We start from the raw sequence: 13,501 nt of genomic DNA, 5'->3' as shown, positions 1-13,501 counted from the left end.
TAACAGATCCTTCTTTTCAAACTATTCTGAACTGCAATCTTAAAGTATGATCATCCCCTTGAAGTGGGAATATGTAAACATGGCCAGAAGGATAATTAGAGATCACTTCATTTAAAAGATTAACACTGGGTACACATCAATACATTTTGAGAGAGGCTGATTCCTAAATTGGTTTTGGCCAGAACTACCTCACATTACAGAATGCTACCCTCTGAAACACCAACTCATTAAAACACAGAGACCATGTAATGTTTTTAAAGACAGATCATTTAGAAGAAGACAGAGTAAGGGACTTGACAGCTTAAGATATCAACAGTGGGATACAGAACCTTTCACCACTTTTTCAAATACTGTGCAAGTCATTAGTAGCCAGACACTTCCCCCCCCTAAAAGCTGTAGGTTGACTGACAAAGTAAATCAGTTAATAACTTTCCAAGACACAAAAACTACTATTATAATTAATGCCAAATGGCACTCTTGCACCTACTTTTAGCATACTACATGAAGACTAAAGTACTAATCATCTCCAAGATCCCTTCAACTGAAGACTGAGGCACCGACAAATAAATTGAGGGAAGTTTGCATTTCTGCTCATATTCTGTCAGTTGTGGGAGTAAAAGAAATGTCTAGCAACACTTTAAAACAGTGATTCTCAACCAGGGTGCTGTCATATCATATGAAAAGTGCTAAAAGGTGTGCGGAGATAGGCGGATAAGTTAAACAGCAAAAGGGGAGGCTCAGTCTTGTCCCTGACTAGCTAAACCATGACCCTCCACTGCCTAGCCCCTCTGCTAGGAGATGAGCACTGTAAGTTACTTTTTGAATTTGGCATTCAATTCATAAAAGTTATAGAAGAGTGCCTGGAGTCCAGTGAGGAGTGCCCTGAGTTCAGAAAGGCTGAGAGAGCACAGCAGCAGGGAAAATCTCCCTTCCCACTTCTCACTCCACAGACTCCAGAGTGAAAAGCAAGTAGGAGGCTTGCAACACCACTCTCTCTGCTCAGCTGCTATTACTCATAAGCTTAGTGGATTGAACCAAGTGGGGCCTAGACCCTTGCTCATTCCTCACACTGGGGACTCCAGTGTTCAAGGACTTAGTGGGGAGCTGCTGGTATTGGCTTGGCTTCTCCCCTCTCTTCCCTGTCATTGGAAAGGCTAAAAAGCAGCTGCTCCTATGCCTTGTCTGCACCAGGGTGACCCTGTATCTCTGGAAGGGACAGAAGCCTTTTCCTGCAGCTCCATTTCTCCTGGCCTCTGGGAGGAGTTAAGCTTTGGGAAAGTGTATAAACATTCATTCTCCTGGTTGGAGTCAGGTTATTTTTCTCCCAGAACCACAATTTTTTCTCTGAGAAAAAAAGTTGGAACACCTGTACACTTGTGGTTTCTACCAGGCAAGCAGAGATTCTTCCTGTAGAAATAAAATGTCTGTATGTGGCCTCAGTCCTCCCCCTCAATATATAAATGTACACTTAATGCTCATTGGTCAGACAACCAATGAATCATATCACATATTTCTGTCTTACAGATAACATATTAATAGCACAGAACTACATAGATACACTGTTGGATGAACAACAAATCTGTAAGAAGTTGCACCAAATATTTACACTATTATTGTATTACTTAAATATTACACTAAACAAGTTTCCCTAAAAAAATCTGGTTCCATTTAGAAAGCATTTTCAATAGAATGTTTTTTTTTAATGTATTAAGAGCATCAGTGTCTAAGGCCACAGTTGTTGACAATAGCCCATCATTCTGTGGTGTTTAATCTTTAAAGAGCCACCAGAGGGAGCTCATACATGCTAAAACTGATGCGTGTATTAAAATAACTACATAAAGGCTAAAGTTAAAACAGGCTGAACGCAGTAACTTATGCTAAACTTTACAAATGGTGCTATCAAGAAAAGAGATATAAAGATTAAAATAATTTAAAAAATAAGGACAAGCTTTCAGAAAACTGGAATATTTAGTCAATGAGCATTTCAACACAACTTTTTTTTAAATCAGCACAGATTATTTTTATCTGTGTGTAAATTCAGCATCCTGTCTTGTCTTCACTTGGAGAAGAGATTTTGCTTTAAGAAACTACATGTTTTATAAATTTGATCCATGCAGGTGCCAAGAATCCTTAACACACTTTTTAAATAAAGAAGTAAGTAATCACTGGAACAATTTATCAAGAAAGACAGAAGACTCTCCATTCTATTCAAGTCAAAACCTGATACCTTTTTGGAAGGAACATTTTAGTGAAATAAAAGTTACTGGACTCATTTATTATAATGGATAAATATATCATAAACAATATTTATTTGGACACATTCCATTGGAAACGGGCTGAAATGTAATGACCTGTGATATAAAAGAGGTTGCATTAGATCAGGGGTGTCAAATATACAGTCCACAGGCTGGATTCAGCCCACAGAGCTGGGTGTCACAGCCTGCAGACTTTGCCCTGACCCTGGCTGCATTAAAGGACATTCCTGCAGCAGCAACCAAGCACCCACAATGCTAAACCTCTTCCTGCAGAGCTGCTGGATCTCCAAGGCTGCTGTTTTCACTTGGGCACTTGGCTGCTGCTGCATAAAGAAGCTGTGCTGTTGCTGGGGCTCTCGCCTGCATGGTTGCAGAGCACCTGAATGAAAGGAGCAGTACTGGAGCACCAGCAGCACCAGGGGGAAAAGTCCACCACAGCAACTTGTTCATGCAGGGTAGTCAAGCGCCCAGGCTTCTTCCCACCATGCCCCTGGCCGGCTGGAGCAGACTCCATATGTGACACCTGTCCCTGACCAGCCATCATGGTGCCACATGCAACATAGTTCCACACCTGCCAGAGAAGGCAGGGCCTGCACTGGATCTGACATGCAGGGGAGTGGGGGAAGGCTCTGGGCCCAATCTTGCCCACAAGGCAAGCTCTACATCATTCATCTGGCCAATGAACTGGTCCTATGCCACTAGACAGGGCCTGCTAGGCCAGATGAGTTTGATACCCCTGGACTAGATGATAGTATTGATGATAGTATTGATAGCATTGATAGACTAGATCCCTTCTAGTATTGAAAATGCATAAATTAAAAACAAAACCAAACCACCTTTTGACTTCACTGCACTGAACCTAGGCCTATTAGCTGCAAAATTCTTCTACATTAAGCAGGTTGGAGTCTGTCTATAGAGACTGCAGGTCTGTTTCCTTTCAATATTTCTCACATTCTTCAAGTTTGTGCCATACGGATACCCTATTTCATACCTTATGGCACATAAAAGAAAACATCTGAATACTGAAGTAAAAACTTTACTGAATAATAACTCTCAAAATTATGCCATTTAATTTTGAAGCACTAAGTTCTTAAGCTTTTAAGTACTACCATCATCAACTGAACAAGAACTTTATTTTAGTTCTCACCTTGCATGATAAGCCACAAAAATAGTTTCTTTAGTTCTATAACTGTTTTCTAAATTACTTGTTAGCTTTTTAACATTCCAGTATGAACAGCTACATAGGAATACAGAACTAGAGGGGAACATCAGCATTTTTGGCACTGGGGGAGGTCGTTGGGGCTTGCTGTGGCCTCTCAGTGCCAGCCTGGTGTTGCAGTGCCTTCAGCACCAGTGCTTGTTCCCTCCTGCAGGGGCAATTGCCTGCTTTTTATTAAGGGCCACAAAAAAGCCCTTAGCCCATTCATGTTTGTCCAATGTGGGCCATGAGTCTTATAGTCATACTCAGTGTTGGCTGCATTTAATCACCTTCCTAGTTGATTTGCATTGCTGAACACACACTGCTTTTGGTAGCAGTTTAATGATAGACAACATATTTAGATTTCCTTGCATGTGATTATAAAGATGAGGGACTTTTTTTCTCCTTACCAACTGGGAGGAAAACTGTCTTGTGTTTGAGTAAATATGGTATTAGCCTGTGTGCAATGCCACACAAATAGGGCTATGCTGCTTCCTATATCAGAGCTAGGCTGTGTATTTCCGCATGATGCAACACAGTCTGTATCTAACCATGGTACACTAGGCTAATAAGCCAAATTCTTTAAGTCTCCTAGAGATTGATTCTTCATTCCCCCTGGTCAACAAAGCAGATGTTTTCTATACACGATCCAGTTAAATTCACATTTCTCAAACACCACCTGATTTGTGCATACTACTACAGATTAGGAATGCCATTGGCGTTAATACTTCTGCCTCCAACATGAATTTTACAAGTACTGAAAACAAAAGGTCTGATCCTAAGTGAGCACATGCTGTACATTATTTCATTAATGAAATAAGCATAGATTGAGACACATTCATCTGAAATTGCACACATTCTTAAATAGCTTGAAGTTCAACTAACCCATTTCACTCCGTTCCCTCCAGTGCCCATGGCCAACACGCGTCCTCCTTCATTATGATTCCATCCACCAAATGGACATTTTTGTTTTTGCATAGAAACCTAAAATTAGAGCAATGTTCTGTTCAATGTTAAGGTGTTCTTCTTATAAGAGTGACTGACCTGGGGCAAGCAATACTTGAAATAGCTGGGGGAGAGAGGGGCAGAGTGGAAGAAGGTTAGTTAGAAATAGAGGGAGGTGCCTTTGCAATGTCAACTGAAAGATTTCTAGGAGGGAGAAGTGAGAAGGGAAAGAATCCTTATTGAATTTCCATACCTAAACTTTCAGATAGTATGGGAGAAAGCCAGCAGATTCAGCAGCTTCTCTTGGGATCCTGAAAATGTTTCATATTTTACATGCATAGAAAGGCACACTCCTCTTAAGTGTGCACATGATGTCAACTGTTCACAACATCGAAATCAATATACAACATATTATATTCACAGAACCATGCTCATGTTGTGAGAGCTCCCATCTCTCCCCAGCCCCAAGAAATCCATTCAAAGTTGTCATCTCACTCCAACCTGCAACAACAAGCAAAAAGACTAAAGGTTTTGAGTTTTTCCCCTTGCACCCAAGAGGTAGAAAATTCAAAAGTTGGGTTTGCACAATGCCTGGTCCATTTTATGCTACGAAGTAAACCTGGTTTTTGTTGTTGTTGTTGGTTTGTTTGTTGTTGGGGTTTTTGTTTTTTTGTTTTTGGGCGGGGGGGGGGGGGGGGGGGGGGGGGGTGGGGGTTCAGGATGCCTGGGTTCTATGTGTTTTTTTGTTTTGGTTTTTTTTGGGGTTTTTTTTTTTTTTGTTTTGGGGGGGGGGGGGGGGGTGAGGGTTGTATTTCCTGACTTCTTTGTTTAAATTCTAGCTTTAGTGTGTTCTGCCTTTATTTCTGTACAAAACAAATGTAAACTACTAAGATCTTGATGGTGCTCCATAATGTCCTGGAAGTATTAGCTGAATCCCCATTCCTGTTCAAAGCTGAATTTTCAAAAGTATGTTGATATTTATTTTAGTATTTGATGCATATTCCAATTAGCTTGAAAACTACTATGTCACTTGAAGGACTAGAACAGAATATATGGTGGAGTTTGGGTTCTTCCCTGAGATATGACCCATTTTTATCATGCAGCAAACCATGAAGAGAACAGCAGATTGCTGATAGATGGAGTAAGGGAGTGTGGTGAATGGTATAATTCACAGTCAATCTGACAGAAGACATTGATCTATGGGTCAGATTCAGTTGTTTCAGAAGCCTTAAAGACCTATCATTTGCAGTAGCTGGTCCCTTACTTCTCAGGAAGTCTTTTGGAATCATTTCTTCTGGGAAAAAAAACCCTTGACTTGAATGAACTTCAGGGCCACTCTGATTACTAGTGTGATTCTCTACATGAATCATAGAAAAGATTTTTCTCGGTTGATCAACAGCTGAAGGACTTTAGAACTGTGCATGTAGCAAACTTGCAGAAGAGCTCCTGTTGGCATTTGCCCTCAGGAGACAGTCATCCAGATACGGGTAAATTTTGGTTCAACAGTCTAAAAGGAAAGACTTGACACCAAGTGTCCTGTGCCTTAACAGAACCCAAGGTAACTGGTGTGAATTAATGTTTATGGGTTTTATGGACACACAGATGGCAACTTTTAAGCAGAGAACTCTGTTTCAACTACAGTGACAAGTAGTACCCAGTGATTTGAGTTAAATCTTGCATCATGCCTAACCAAAGGATGAGAATGGAGTCCAAACTGCAGAGGCAGAGAACTGCAGCTCTGGCTCATCCTATCAAAATGTTACTTACAGTTAGACACTCCTGAAGTCAACATGTTATGAGGAATGCTTCTCCTACACCATGGCCTTTTAGCAGATGGATCAGCAAGGCTGACATCTCTGATATTACATGTTATGAAACCAGCATAGAAGGAGACCCTCAAAGGACTAGGAAAGTGAGAAACTTTTAAATTTAATTCTCTTCAACCCCCGCTTAGCGCTCTTAATTGGTTCCTGAAAAACTGAGCGTTAAGCGAAACCAAAGTATTTGATGACCCAAGATGGCAACAATTATTTTTAATGACCCAAGATGGTGACTGTGAGTGTTATAACAAAACTTGCTGAGCACTAAGTGAAATCAGGTATCAATTTTGAATGAGCGTTATAGCGAAATAGCACTAAGCGAAACAGCATTAAGTGGGGGTTGCCTGTACTCATGTGCTTAGTTACACCTATAGTCCAAGTACCTTACTGAACTGGGGGCTAGAACAGTAACCTTTTACCACCTGTGACCTACTAAACAGACTCTGCAAAATTCTACTGTTGAAGGAACTCTTGCCTTAGCAAAAGTGAATAAATACTTAATATTCCAAATATTATTTTATAAAAGTATGCATTGTGCTCGACTATACAGAAAGTTAATGTTTGCAAACATAAACTAAACCATCTATTTAAAAGGTAAATGTCACTGATTGGCACCTGAAAGCAATTACTCTGCACTGACAGTTCCGTGAATGCCGGGCAAGAGAATGGAATTCTCCTTCCCCTCAAAACATGAAACCATGTGTCCACTACTGTTTCTTTTGAGTCCTACTCTGTAAAGCTAGGAACAGTCATTACACATAAACCGGTTTAAGTGATCAGAAACTGATTTAAACCAAATAGAATAGATGTAACAGAATAGATGTTCAGAGCACATAAACCAGTTTGAAAATGGATGAAACTGGTATCAGACTTCACTGATTTGGCTCAAACCAGTTTATTCAATGTCAGTCCCAGACCCCTTGCTGGTTTAAATTAAATCACTCCCCCAGCATTCCAGCATACTCTCTGGGCTGGGCGGGGCTCTCTGGTCCACAGCAGGGCTGGCCCTCCCCTCTGCTCCCTGGCTGCAGCTCTGGCAGTCTCTGCAGGCACCTGCCTGGCTTCTGCTCCCCCTCCCCTCCCCACTCTCTGCTAAGCAGACATTCCCCCATCCTTCAAAGGCACCTCTCAGCATTAGCTAGCAGACCACAAGCTGGCCACCTCTGAGCTGTAGCACACAGGACAAAGGCAGAATCAACAGATAGCTGGTAATGTCCCTGTGTTGTTTTCCTAATGGGCTGATAAACACTGAGTTAGGGGTGATAAACATTCCCTGCTGGGCTGCTCAGAATGTGGGGAAACCCCACCCTAATCATAGCAAGCTGCTGGGCCTGGCCAGGGCCCCCTCAGCTCAGTACTACTGAAGGGAAGGGAGGGCTGCTGTAGCACCCCCTGGCTTGTAGCCTGAGCCAGTACAGGCATGTGCCTGCATTTCTGGAATGAAAAGGGAATGTCTATCCACCTCCAAATCAGTTCAAGCTTTACAGGTTAGACTAACCTGCAAAGATTGAATCAATTCAGGCTCAGGCTTTTTGAATGTCTGTCCCTAGCCTTTAGGCACAGGCAGTGGGGAGGAATTGCCAGATAAGGGACTACACAGAAACACAAACTGGGATCTAAGTAACAACCTCTTGACAAACAAAGCAGGAACTTCTGTTAAAACTACTTATCAGTGGGGAAAAAGGCAAAATTATACTGCTCACTAATTTTAGTTCTTCATAACTCAGTAGTTCCTAGAGGACATTTCTGTCTAACAGCTGTTTGGTGGCATATATGAAATTAGCTTAGTTCCCAAAAGACAGGTATGTACTTCACATAACACAAACCACAACTATCACCCTTGTTGTCAGTTTAAGCAAAACGCCAAGCATTGAATAAGCTTAGAAAGTTACCTACACTCTTATCCCATACAATGATCTTTCTGCCCCTCTGCAACATAGAGGTGGCATAGGGGTGATTGTACAGCTCTTCTAACAAGATGCTTGTCCAAATAAGTAATGGCTATATGTTACAGAAAACTTTACCAGTAAATGTCAAAGTGCTTTACAAAGTGGGGATCAGTACCATTACCCCATTTTAAAGATGTGGAAGCTAAGGCACAGAATGGTGAAGTGACATGTCAACCATCACCCTGCAAGCTAGCAGTAGAAGCTGGTATAGAGCAGGGGTCTCCCAAGTCCTGGACCCAATCTACTGCTCTCTCCACTAAGCAATGCTGCTTTAAAGGCATAAGCCAACTGCTGCAACAGTTTGGGGGGGGGGAGGGGGGCTTAAGTTTTAGACAGGTTACTTCTTATTTATCCACTATACAGTTCCTTACACCTGGCTCTAAAACATCTGGCTATTGGCAAGTATCAGAGACAAGATAGTGGGCTAATGCATTCATGGTCTATTTAGATATGACAAAACACACAGCCTTTCTAGCAGAAGCCTTCATCCACCACAGCCATTAATAAGTCAATATAGTACTTTTAAAAGCTGCCTTAAGCTTTATTTTGATGGGTATTTATACTAGCATTTTTTTCTATGGTCAGCAAGCAATGACTCTTTTTGCTATGGTGTCATCTAGTGGTCAAATATAATGTAAAACTTATTTCCCTTGATAACTGACAAAAGTCTTTCCCTTTACCAAGATGCCACTCCCCAACTAGCCTTTACTGAGCATATATAAATTAGATTTTTGGCACCTATACATCTGCCAGCTTTGGGCAAAATTTCAGAAGGATGACAAACAGCAACCATGGCTATTGGTGGGTAAGGTGCTACACACAAACCCACCTCACTTAACAGATTTTAAGCAAGGAGATGCTAGAATTTCTCAATTAAGTGTTAAGAATTTTGTTACAACATGAACAAAATAGCATATTTTCTCCAAAATTGGCCTCTGAAAAATAATAACATTTTTTGGCTGAAAATTTCCAGAAGGTATGACTTAAAGATGTTGCATGGAAAAAATGGTCACTATACTATACAAAGTATATACAGCTATCAATGCTGTCCACAATTCTGCTTGAGATCTCCAATTATATTTTAAAGTAATTTAGTTATTTTCTGTTTGTTTTTTCTAAAATGAAGGAAAAATAATACTTAATATTAAAGATAGAAAATGTGAACTAAAATGTTAGCAACCTCTCCCATTAAAAGAAGGAGCACTGGCCAGAACACTGGAATTGTCCCTCACTCTTGTGGAAGATGTTCTAGATTTTTGTATTTTCTTCTAACACTCAATTAGAAGAGTGATCTACTTACCTTTTCACATAAAGAATGAGACCTTTCACAGTAATCAAAACTTTTAGCACTGCGCAGCAGTATCAGTACTTATCTTGAATAGAAATCTAACAGGTTTACCAAAAATCAGAGCCCAGGTTAGTTGCTGAAACTATGGAACTTACAGTAGAAGTGATTTGTTTCTTGAAACATTAGCAGGACAAATAAAAATTAAAATCAACTAGTCTAACACAGTACACTGGACTAAAAATCCTGTTTCTCTCCACTTCAAGGCAGTAAGTATTCTTGTGTTAAATTCAGTAGAGGAAAAGTTTGGATCCAAAATATACTGTTGATATGTATACTGTTGATACTGTTGTGATTTAGCTTGAGTTATTGGAGCCTGAATTGAATCACAAGCTACAGGATAACTTTCTCTGCTAGAATGGACAAATCAGCAATCTAATAACTCACTATCAAATCAGTAGAACCACTGCCTCCAATCTGAATAGTGCAAAAGTCTAGTAAAGTTCTCTAAGTTGAAATGTAATTCTTTTTACTTTATTGTTAAAGGAAATTATAGTGCCATCCCCTTCCACACTGAGGTACTCTCTGAAAATTCTGTTTGGCCTGGGCTTGCTTTATCCCTACACCCTTAGTTGCCTCTCTGAGACTGCAGCAGACTGCAGAAAGTTTTCTGTAATTCCGCTGGCTGGCTGTTGGGAACTGTTGTGGTCCTAGACAAGAACTAAAATCGGGGAGATAATCTACACTCTCAACATTCCTCTGTTATTACATAAGCACTGGAAAAGGAGGAGGAAGTAACCTGACTCAAGAGTAACAAAACAATTCTTCTGCTGTCCAGCAAATATTTTCTCCCATCTTGCATAGGTGGACAGCTTAAGTAGAAGTCTGTACTATGTACCTAAAATCCCAACCATGATAATGTTTTTCAATAACCTAGAAAGCTGCATCAAAACAAACTACTTGAATAAGGTTACAAAGGCAATAACACTTATTGCCTTTGTAACAAAGTGTAAAAATTTGTTACAAAAGTGTATAAACACTTTGTATAAAAGTGTAAAACACTTTTATAACCAGAAGTTATAAAATGTCAGAATTAAAACTGCTTAAAGAACATTAATGCATCCTCTTGTATATACATTATTGTATATACATATATAGTATATTTTCCATAAAACTCAAGTTAAGTAACGTCTGGATCTTATAAAGTGACAATCCTCAAAATGCTTATTCATGCTTATTAACGCAAATGACTTTTGCAAAAGTAGCTCCATTGCATTCAATGGGACAACTCATACACAAGCATTTACGTGATCACTGATAAATTTTGTTACTTTCATCGAGGAAAAAAAATGCAATTTGATTACGGGATGACGACAGCCATGTTTCTTTTCAATTAAAAAAAAGTAAATCAAAACAACGTTGTTACACCTGAGAAAATATGGTAAATTTCTACTTCACCCAAATAAAACATTTTCAGGGAGAGTTTAGGACTTGAGGTTATGTTTTTAAAATTGTAAATGAGGATCAAACAAAGCTCTTTTTAATTAGTTTTATTTATAAAAATCATGTATGGGGCATTAAGCATACAAAAATAACATTTTGAAAACACAGGCCAAAAGTCTAATTTAGAGTCAATGGCTGTAAAAGAGTACTGCATGACCAAATCACCACAGTACATATATAGCTAGAGATCCACTTATATCACAGTTTCACAAATTTTGCAGAAACTGTGAAAAATAGCAACCTCCACAATTGCCACAAAAAATGGAATTGGCCATGACTTCCTGTGGAATCAGGGCCAGACACAGGCTTGGGTGAACCAAGTGGCCTCCTGGGACCCAGATAGAAAGGGGGACCCGAAAATGGTAATTTAAAAATTATTATAATCATTATCTCTGGCAAAAGGGGGCCCAATACTAAAAGTTCACCCAAGGCCGCCAGGAGCCTAGATACTAGGGGTGTGCAAAGCGGGAAGTGTTCGATTCGGATTCAGCCCAATTTGGAGGACAGTGATTCAATTTGCTGATTTGGATCACTGTCCCAATTTGATTAGGCCAAATCTGAATCTAAAGATTCGATTCTGATTCGGAGAATAAGCGTTTCAGCCATAGACACAGCTTTATATGGTTTTTTCTACGTACCTCAAGGTACCAGGCAAGGTAACAAAAGTATTTCTGGTCCACTTCTGGGTCTGCCACCAAGCGCGTGGGGGATCCCCCCCATGCTCCCATGGGACACTCCATCTGCCCCCCCATCTCAGTGTCCACAAGCCACGCCTAGTACCTTGAGTTACATAGAAAAAACATATAAAGCTGTGTCTATGGCCGAACTTTTAAATCTCTCTGTCGCAGGGCGCTAAGGTATCTGCTCCTTTAAGAGCAGAAACTGCCTAGGGAGAGGGCCCTAAGAGCCAAACAGAAACCCCGCAGGTGCAGGTTGCTATGGCAGCAGGCTAACAAGGGAATTAGCCTGCACCTGGTCAGCTGACCGGAAGAAGGCAGGGCCTTGGGCACATATAAACCCCAGAGCTGAGACCAGCAGGAGTTAGTTCTCTGGCAGCAGCCAGGGGAAGGAGCCTCCAGGGAAGAATTGCTCAGACACACTGTGGCTGCCTGATATGCTGCATATGGGGCTCCAGGAGCTCACCAGGTACCCTGGCCTACAAGGCACTTAGTGCTGGGGGGGAAGTTTGACTCTTTTAAAAGGGACAGAGCGCACCCTGACCTGCTTGTGTTATGTTATAGCCCAGGGGCTCATATTTTGGTTGCTGTTTATAAACTGGTGGATCGGGCTGAGGCTACTGGGGAAAGAGGAGGCCTTATTGGGGACCCACTACAGTGTGAGGACCCCAGCACCAGGGGGCACGGTGACAAAAGGGGTGAACAGACCTCCAACACCAGGGGGCATGGTGACAAAAGGGCTGCAGAGAGCCTAGCACCAGTGTGGGTGCAGAGACAGGGCTGCAGAGAGCCCAGCGATGACTGGAGGCCTAGCTAGGCTAGGGCCTCAGAGAGACTGTGTGAATGCCATCTGCGAGGCTTGGGGTGTGGTAAAGGGGTGGCTTTGGAGCCATGCATCTAGCCCATAAGGCTGAGGGTGTCCCATGAGGCAACCATTTTGAGCAGGACCCAAAAGGGGTCCAGGAACCCACAGGGTTCAGTGGGGTCCATCAGGACCGTGCCCAAACATAAACTCGAAGGTAGCCTCCCTATTTATTGTAATTACCAACAAGACATGGTAGGCGAGGAAAAGGGTGCCCGTGGAGCAAGGCTGGCATGGAGCCCTAGAGACCCCATCCCCTGACACTCTCCAAAGCAATTCGGAGGCTTCCATTAATCTCTCCAAATCGAACTGGGTCTCCTGATTGGATTTGGAGATTTGGCCGCCGTGAAAAAACACCCCAAAAAAGCAAAATACATTTCAGCTCAGGATCGTGTAACATAGTTCCCTATAGGAACTTTGCAATCAGATGGTGGTAAATTGTTTTGTTCACACTGCAGTGTGACTGGATGTGTAGAGGAAAAACAGCACCAATTGGCCTTTAGAGTCCAAATAGCATATAAAGTGAAAGGTTTCTATAGAGGCTGAAGGTCAGAACAAGAAACAAGCGATAAATGTCCTTGATGTTTAAAAGAACCACTGAATGCAGTTTACCAAAGAAGAGTGGCTACATTCGAGCTAGTGCAGGCATTTATGGCTGCCAACATCCCTCTGAGAAAACTGATAACTGTCTCGGACGGCCAGAGCCGACTCGAGGTGATTTAGAAATTGCTCGTTCGTCAGGGCAGGCTGGTGAATGGAGAGGCAGACAAGGTTTAATGGTTGCAAAAACGTTTACTTACACCGCCTATAGTTGCGATGCAGATGGTCCGGTCGTCTGAACAACCACGTGAGTTGTTCCAGCTGGCGGGGCCCAAGCCAGTTAATCCGTCCGCAAATCAAGCCAGCGGGAAAAGGGTACGTCTGGGATTGCGCTCGGCAACGGGAAGAAAGATCGATAGGTGATCAGTCTATCGATCAGCTAGCCGCAAGTCAGATCTCTTTAGAGG

At 41.7% G+C, this 13,501-nt stretch overlaps 1 protein-coding gene across 1 annotated transcript in view; it reads right to left on the bottom strand.

The window, feature by feature from the left end:
- The window catches only part of BAZ1A (bromodomain adjacent to zinc finger domain 1A), a 118,383-nt gene that overhangs the window by 63,831 nt on the left and 41,051 nt on the right, over nucleotides 1-13,501 (bottom strand). The gene's annotated exons all lie outside the window — the stretch shown is intronic.

Source organism: Alligator sinensis, unplaced genomic scaffold (genome assembly GCF_000455745.1).
Source record: "Alligator sinensis unplaced genomic scaffold, ASM45574v1 scaffold280_1, whole genome shotgun sequence".
Taxonomy (NCBI): Eukaryota; Metazoa; Chordata; order Crocodylia; family Alligatoridae; genus Alligator; species Alligator sinensis.
The sequence above is the reverse complement of the archived record's forward strand: the minus strand, read 5'-3'. Positions and strand labels throughout refer to the sequence as shown.